Below are 7,894 nucleotides of genomic sequence, written 5' to 3'. Positions count from 1 at the left end.
ATTTAAGAAAGGCATGGATGTTTATGGTTATTGGAGCAACGATACGCACCGCATCAATTATATGCAACGCAGGACACGCTAGATAAACTAGTAATATCATCAACCATGTGTAGTTAACTAGTGATTATGATTGATTGTTTTTTATAAGATAAGTTTAATGCTAGCTAGCAACTTACCTTGGCTTCTTACTGCATTCGCGGAACAGGCAGTCTCCTCGTGGAGTGCAATGAGAGGCAGGTGGTTAGAGCGTTGGACTAGTTAACTAAGGTTGCAAGATTGAATCCCTGAGCTGACAAGTTAAAAATCTGTTGTTCTGCCCCCGAACGAGGCAGTTAACCCACCGTTCCTAAGCCGTCATTGAAAATAAGAATGTGTTCTTAACTGACTTGCCTAGTTAAATAAAGATTAAATAATGGTGTAAAAAAAGAAAGAAATCGGTGTCCAAAAATACCGATTTCCGATTGTAATGAAAACTTGAAGTCGACCTTTAATCACTACCGCTTGCCGTCATGTTTCAGGAACCGGAGGGGAATTGAGGGCCATTGTGATCTACTTTATTCATCCATTCACTGCTGCTCACTAGTTTGTGTTTAACAGTTTCTCCTCGGTCCCTTAGTCACTTCACTAGACCTGATAGAGGATTAAACGTGACAGATCAGACAAGATAAATCCGCCCAGAGCGATAGATCGTGTCCTCCCGGTAGACCAGTTGAGCCTGTTTCCTCGTGACCTTTTCTGCAATGACGTGATACATGTCCCAATCGTCCGCCCCAGTTGTGTAATCCCTCGGGTCCTGTTTAATCTCTGTAATCGTCCCGTTGAGGCGGAGGCATACAATTTGAACTGTCTCATTACAACCTGAGAGGACAGAATCATCACCTCCAAATCAATCCACTTCCTCTTCACTGAGGCTGCATCTGAAAAGGAACATTAGTATGCCCTATATAGTACACTACTACCCTATGGGCCTTGGTCAAAAGTTGTGCACTATAAAGGGAGTAGTGTGCCGTTTCGGCTTGGCCCTTTTTATTAATCACTAGTGTTAATGATTGTTATATACACTGCTCAAAATAATAAAGGGAACATTAAAATAACACATCCTAGATCTGAATGAATGAAATATTCTTATTAAATACTTTTTTCTTTACATAGTTGAATGTGCTGACAACAAAATCACACAAAAATTATCAATGGAAATCAAATTTATCAACCCATGGAGGTCTGGATTTGGAGTCACACTCAAAATTAAAGTGGAAAAACACACTACAGGCTGATCCAACTTTGATGTAATGTCTTTAAAACAAGTCAAAATGAGGCTCAGTAGTGTGTGTGGCCTCCACGTGCCTGTATGACCTCCCTACAACACCTGGGCATGCTCCTGATGAGGTGGCGGATGGTCTCCTGAGGGATCTCCTCCCAGACCTGGACTAAAGCATCCGCCAACTCCTGGACAGTCTGTGGTGCAACGTGGCGTTGGTGGATGGAGCGAGACATGATGTCCCAGATGTGCTCAATTGGATTCAGGTCTGGGGAACGGGCGGGCCAGTCCATAGCATCAATGCCTTCCTCTTGCAGGGACTGCTGACACACTCCAGCCACATGAGGTTTAGCATTGTCTTGCATTAGGAGGAACCCAGGGCCAACCGCACCAGCATATGGTCTCACAAGGGGTCTGAGGATCTCATCTCGGTACCTAATGGCAGTCAGGCTACCTCTGGCGAGCACATGGAAGGCTGTGCGGCCCCAAAGAAATGCCACCCCACACCATGACTGACCCACCGCCAAACCGGTCACGCTGGAGGATGTTGCAGGCAGCAGAACGTTCTCCACGTCGTCTCCAGACTGTCACGTCTGTCACATGTGCTCAGTGTGAACCTGCTTTTATCTGTGAAGAGCACAGTGGTGAATTTGCCAATCTTGGTGTTCTCTGGCAAATTAAAAACATCCTGCACGGTGTTGGGCTGTAAGCACAACCCCCACCTGTGGACGTCGGGCCCTCATACCACCCTCATGGAGTCTTTTTCTAATCGTTTGAGCAGACACATGCACATTTGTGGCCTGCTGGAGGTCATTTTGCAGGGCTCTGGCAGTGCTCCTCCTGCTCCTCCTTGCACAAAGGCGGAGGTAGCGGTCCTGCTGCTGGGTTGTTGCCCTCCTACGGCCTCCTCCACGTCTCCTGATGTACTGGCCTGTCTCCTGGTAGCGCCTCCATGCTCTAAACACTACGCTGACAGACACAGCAAACCTTCTTGCCACAGCTCGCATTGATGTGCCATCCTGGATGAGCTGCACTACCTGAGCCACTTGTGTGGGTTGTAGACTCCGTCTCATGCTACCACTAGAGTGAAAGCACCGCCAGCATTCAAAAGTGACCAAAACATCAGCCAGGAAGCATAGGAACTGAGAAGTGGTCTGTGGTCCCCACCTGCTGAACCACTCCTTTATTGGGGGTGTCTTGCAAAGTGCCTATAATGTCCACCTGTTGTCTATTCCATTTGCACAACAGCATGTGAAATTTATTGTCAATCAGTGTTGCTTCCTAAGTGGACAGTTTGATTTCACAGAAGTGTGATTGACTTGGAGTTACATTGTGTTGTTTAAGTGTTCCCTTAATTTTTTTGAGCAGTGTATAAAGACACATCCCCTGCTGTCTTTCCTCCTAGTGGGGCTCTCTGCTCTATGTTTTTTTGGAGAGGCTCTCTGCTCTATGTTTTTTTGTAGAGGCTCTCTGCTCTATGTTTTTTTGGAGAGGCTCTCTGGCTCCGTCGTGATTCAATTACATGTGATAAAGGGGTACAATGCCCAGAGTGGAGGAGGTAATATGAGACAAAAGGGGACCATTATGAGGCTGTAACTACCTCTCCTCTCCCCAAGGATGGTTCGCTGCCACCATGATGATCAGGGGCAACGTGGAGCCCTGCTTTTAGGCTCTGCAGAGCCAACATGGACCAACTCCACGTATGCTTTACCGAGCCAAAGTGTCCCCTGTTCTCACAGGCTTATCAGAGCCAAAAGGAACTAAGACATCACAGGCTTAATTGTTTCAAAGTGGAGTCCACTGTAACAGGTTGACTAGATGGCGCTGGCGGCAATTGGCTTCCACAGCCCAAACGGAGACACCACTTTGAGGCTTTTATGGACTCCGTTGTGTTGGCATTAACTCTATGGGAGTCTGCCTCACCTGCATTAAATGACAGTCATTTTGTGGGGAAACAGTGTATGCCTGCTCTATCGGTTCCCGTGAGTAGATTAATAAAGTTGAATTGAACTGAATTTAATTGAGGTGAGAGCGAGGCATTGTTCAGCAATGGATATCTGGCTGAAGGACTAGGGCCCAATTAAATCAGATCTGATTACAGTAGCTGACATCCGCATAGCTGTTGTTTTGGCGGTGTCAGAGGTGGAACTGCGCTAGGACTGTCAGATCCACAAACGGCTCACGACCTTATACCTAAAGCGGACATTGCCATTGGCTGCACGGAGTCACATTAAGAGAAATCCCATGCAGCCTTGTTTACATGTTCAGACACTGGAATGTGAGGTGTGATCTACACTGATAGAAATCCAAATGTATTTCATTGAATGATTTTCAAAATGATCGTCATTATTTCTATATAGCCTACACTTTCTCGTTCTGAACTTCTAACATGTGGGACGGGTGTGGCTTCATGACAATGATCAAGAACAGCTGCTCACCAATTTGACAGCTCCAACACAATTCCATCTCTGACACCGCCTAAACATCAGCTATGCGGGTGTCGGCTATCGCCGGTTAACAGGTGATCTGATTGAATCCAAGCCCTAGTCTGTCCATATGTGGCAGGTTCAATCACCAATTAACAGTAAAACTCTGAGCTGAGAGAAATGACGTGAGACGAACTTAGAAAATAAACAATTCCCTCCTTTCCGATAGGGGGTGTAATTCAAAAGAATGCTAGAAACACTCCATGAGAAGAGGTTATCTAATTTTGATGAAATAAAGCCGGACACCGTTAGCTATACCGGTAATGTAGGGGGCTATAGCATAATGTCAGGTTAACACCGGGCTGTGTGTGTCTCTCTCGATAAGAGATAGACGTTTAATATCCCACAGCTCCATATCGCCTCCTAGATCCCTGGATCAGTGGAGATAACACTCCTAACCTCCTGTCACACAACACCCCACAACCCGCTATTGCACCACACATTCTATTACAAAAGTATCCCCCCCCCCCCCCACCCCAAACCACCAAACCCAATTCCCTGGTTTGATACCATCACTCTTGTCTACTCTCAGATCTTAATGATGACTGGAGAGGAGGATCACACACGGTGTACAGATTTGGACATCGAACCAAACTGAGAGCACAGTGTTTTGTTGTTGTTGTTTTGTTGTCGTCACTGGTCCTTTGTCATTAATGCCATTCCAGTCAGGTTCCATTGCTTTGCAGTGAATGGAGGGGAAGAACTCTCTGCCTGCTCTGCCTCTAGAGGTCCCTGTGACTCTTCAGAGTATGGTGTGTGAGCTCAGGGTGCCTCGCTGCTCAGTTAGTTACATTACAACAGAACAGAACCACAGAAGAAGAGCAGCAGGCCTTTCAAAAACACTGGAGCTGCAACTAATTCAACACACACTGAGACGTGGGTCTCACATTCACACGTTATATAAATGCAAGGAAGGTGTGTGTGTGTGTGTGTTTGTGTATTTTTTATTTGTGTGTGCGTGTGTGTGTGCGTTTATTTGTGTGTGCGTGTGTATTTCTCCATTTATTTCCAACAGACTGCTGCTTAACCTGCGGCTCAATGAGTCAAACTTCTCTGACGTATGTGTGTGTGTGTGTGTGTGTGTTGGATTCCTCATTAACCGAAGGTCAGAAATGATTAAGGCTTCAGGTCACCGTTCCAACCTGAAGTCAGGGGTTAACAGGGTGGTGAGTGCAGGGCCAATAGAGAGATGTCGCTGAATTCAATTTGCATGGCAGAGAAAGCCAAGAGCAATTAACTCTTAACGCAAGCACTGACACACACACACAAACGTGCCCGGATACACCCACACAGACAGACGCACGCAAACACACACACGAGAGAGAGAGAGAGAGAGAGAGAGAGGAGAAAGAGACAGAGAGAGACAGAGAGACAGAAACACAGAGAGATAGAGAGATACAGAGACAGAGTAGAGAAAGAGAGAGAGAGAGAGGGTGCCTGGGAGCAGTTACCCATCAATGCAAAATGACAGAATGGAAGAGCAGGGAGATCACTCTAGTTTGAAATTGAAGTTTGACGTCCGTACAGGTCCCACGAACGGTGAAAGAGTAACGAAGCTGAGGAGAGAGAGACTGTGTGTTTCAGAGTGTGAGTGCTTCTGTTTGTGTATGTGGCGTGTTTGTGTTAGTGTGTTTCTGTTTGCATAATGTTCTGTGTGTGTGTGTGTGTGTGTGTGTGTGTGTGTGTGTGTGTGTGTGGGTGTGTAGTGGCGGTCAGAGGTCCATTAGGTCGGTGCAGTTCAGCGGCTCTCGGTTGTTGGGGGAAACGAATGCTGGTGTGGTTGATCTTTGAGCTCAGCTGCACACTAGAACATTCTGGAAGCCTGACCCATGAAGACCTGATGCGCCAGTCAACGCCGCGCAAAGCGATCTCTGCCCGCCGTGTGTGTCCTCACTGGAGCACAACACCACAGCCTGGTTGTTTGTGTGAGTGGGTGTTTGACCCATGAAGAGGTGATGTGGGAGAGTCACTGTATGCAAATCCACCACGGCTGGCTATTATGTTCCTCTTATTTACATCTCCATCTCTTCCCAGAATGTTCAGCCATTTTGAATGCGCCCCTGGTTGGTTCCCTTGTCAGTCTGTAACAGTATGGATTTGTGTGTAATGAGCAGTCCTGTCAGCGTGGGGGATAATGCCCAGATTTGAGTTGAAAACAGAATGTGATGTGTCTAATAATAATCCTATTTCATATATCTGTGTTCCACACCGCAGGTGGCCCAGTCTGAACAAGACTGTGGGTGTCAGGAACATATGGCACTGCCATTCCACCATTCATACAAGACACTCTAATGACATACTCCACACACACACGCACACACACACACACACTCACAGAGAGGCATGTGTACGCACACTTTAAAGCTTGGATCTTTGGTGGAACAGCGAGGTCCGTTTGGGATAATTACAACAACAAATAGGTTACTGTAAACAACAAACACCGTTTTCCCCCCTGTGACATTATCGCACATACCAAGCGTCATACCAAGCTGCTGGTCTCTCCTCTACTCTGTTTCTTCTTTGTTTCATCAACAAAACAGAAACAACTTGAAAATGAACTTTTCTGAAGAAAATGTGGTGTGCTTGCTAGTTGTGAAGTATTAATGGTGGTGACATGGTAGTAGTAGCAGTAGTGGTAGTGACAGCAGTAATAATTGTACTAGTAGTGATGGTAGTAGTAGTGATGGTAGTAGTAGTGATGGTAGTAGTAGTGATGGTAGTAGTAGTGATGGCAGTAGTAGTGGTGATGGTAGTAGTAGTGATGGTGGTAGTAGTGATGGTGGGAGTAGTGATGGCAGTAGTAGTGGTGATGGTAGTAGTAGTGATGGTAGTAGTGATGGTAGTAGTAGTGATGGTAGTAGTAGTGGTGATGGCAGTAGTAGTGGTGATGGTAGTAGTAGTGATGGTAGTAGGAGTGATGGCAGTAGTAGTGATGGTAGTACTAGTGATGGTAGTAGGAGTGATGGTAGTAGTAGTGATGGTAGTAGTAGTGATGGTAGTAGTAGTGGTGATGGCAGTAGTAGTGGTGATGGCAGTAGTAGTGGTGATGGTAGCAGTAGTGATGGTAGTAGGAGTGATGGCAGTAGTAGTGATGGTAGTAGGAGTGATGGTAGTAGGAGTGATGGTAGTACTAGTGATGGTAGTAGGAGTGATGGTAGTAGTAGTGATGGTAGTAGTAGTGATGGTAGTAGTGATGGTAGTAGTAGTGGTGATGGCAGTAGTAGTGGTGATGGTAGCAGTAGTGATGGTAGTAGGAGTGATGGCAGTAGTAGTGATGGTAGTAGGAGTGATGGTAGTAGGAGTGATGGTAGTAGTAGTGATGGTAGTAGTGATGGTAGTAGTAGTGGTGATGGCAGTAGTAGTGGTGATGGTAGCAGTAGTGATGGTAGTAGGAGTGATGGCAGTAGTAGTGATGGTAGTAGGAGTGATGGTAGTAGGAGTGATGGTAGTACTAGTGATGGTAGTAGGAGTGATGGTAGTAGTAGTGATGGTAGTAGTAGTGATGGTAGGTTTTTCATAGGATATGTGTTAGTTATAGTGACCTATGTGGTTTGTAAGTGTGGCGTTATTATAGTGGGGTTTATAGTGGGCTACAGTAGTGGTAGTGGCAGTAGTACTTGGTAGTTGGTAGTTACTTCAATAGTAGTGGTATTAGTAGTGACTGTGGTAAATGGTAGCATAAAGCTTTGTTGAAGAAATCTCAATTGAGGCAGTCTGTTTGTAGCATGAGCGGTGGCGAATGTAAATTCTTCCCATTCAAGTCTATGGAGCTTTTATGCTAATTTAATACAGTTATAGTTCAAAAAGTATAAATAGTATCAAAAAGCATTATACAAGAGACCTATTCCAGACCGGTCTGCACGTTTTAAAGTTTGAACGGTTTAAGACTAGTTTACAACCAGACTTTTTCCCGTTCAAAGTCTATGGCCATTGAAATGCATTGGGATTTATGCAAATGTGGTTGTAGTGTGAAAAGTATTTGTAGTATCAAAAAGGTTTTCTCAAGCAACCCGAAAACAGTCAGCCTGCACATTCTAAAGTTGCTTTGGTGATGGTAGCTTTTACGGTTTTGATGGCAGCCGAAAAAAGAACACATAAGAAGTATGAACGGTTTCTAAAGTTGTGCCATGCTTTCAACAAGCACACCTAA

This window comes from Oncorhynchus mykiss, chromosome 14 (genome assembly GCF_057628025.1).
Source record: "Oncorhynchus mykiss isolate SJ-2025 chromosome 14, ASM5762802v1, whole genome shotgun sequence".
NCBI classification, from domain to species: domain Eukaryota; kingdom Metazoa; phylum Chordata; class Actinopteri; order Salmoniformes; family Salmonidae; genus Oncorhynchus; species Oncorhynchus mykiss.
Note: the sequence above shows the minus strand (reverse complement) of the source record.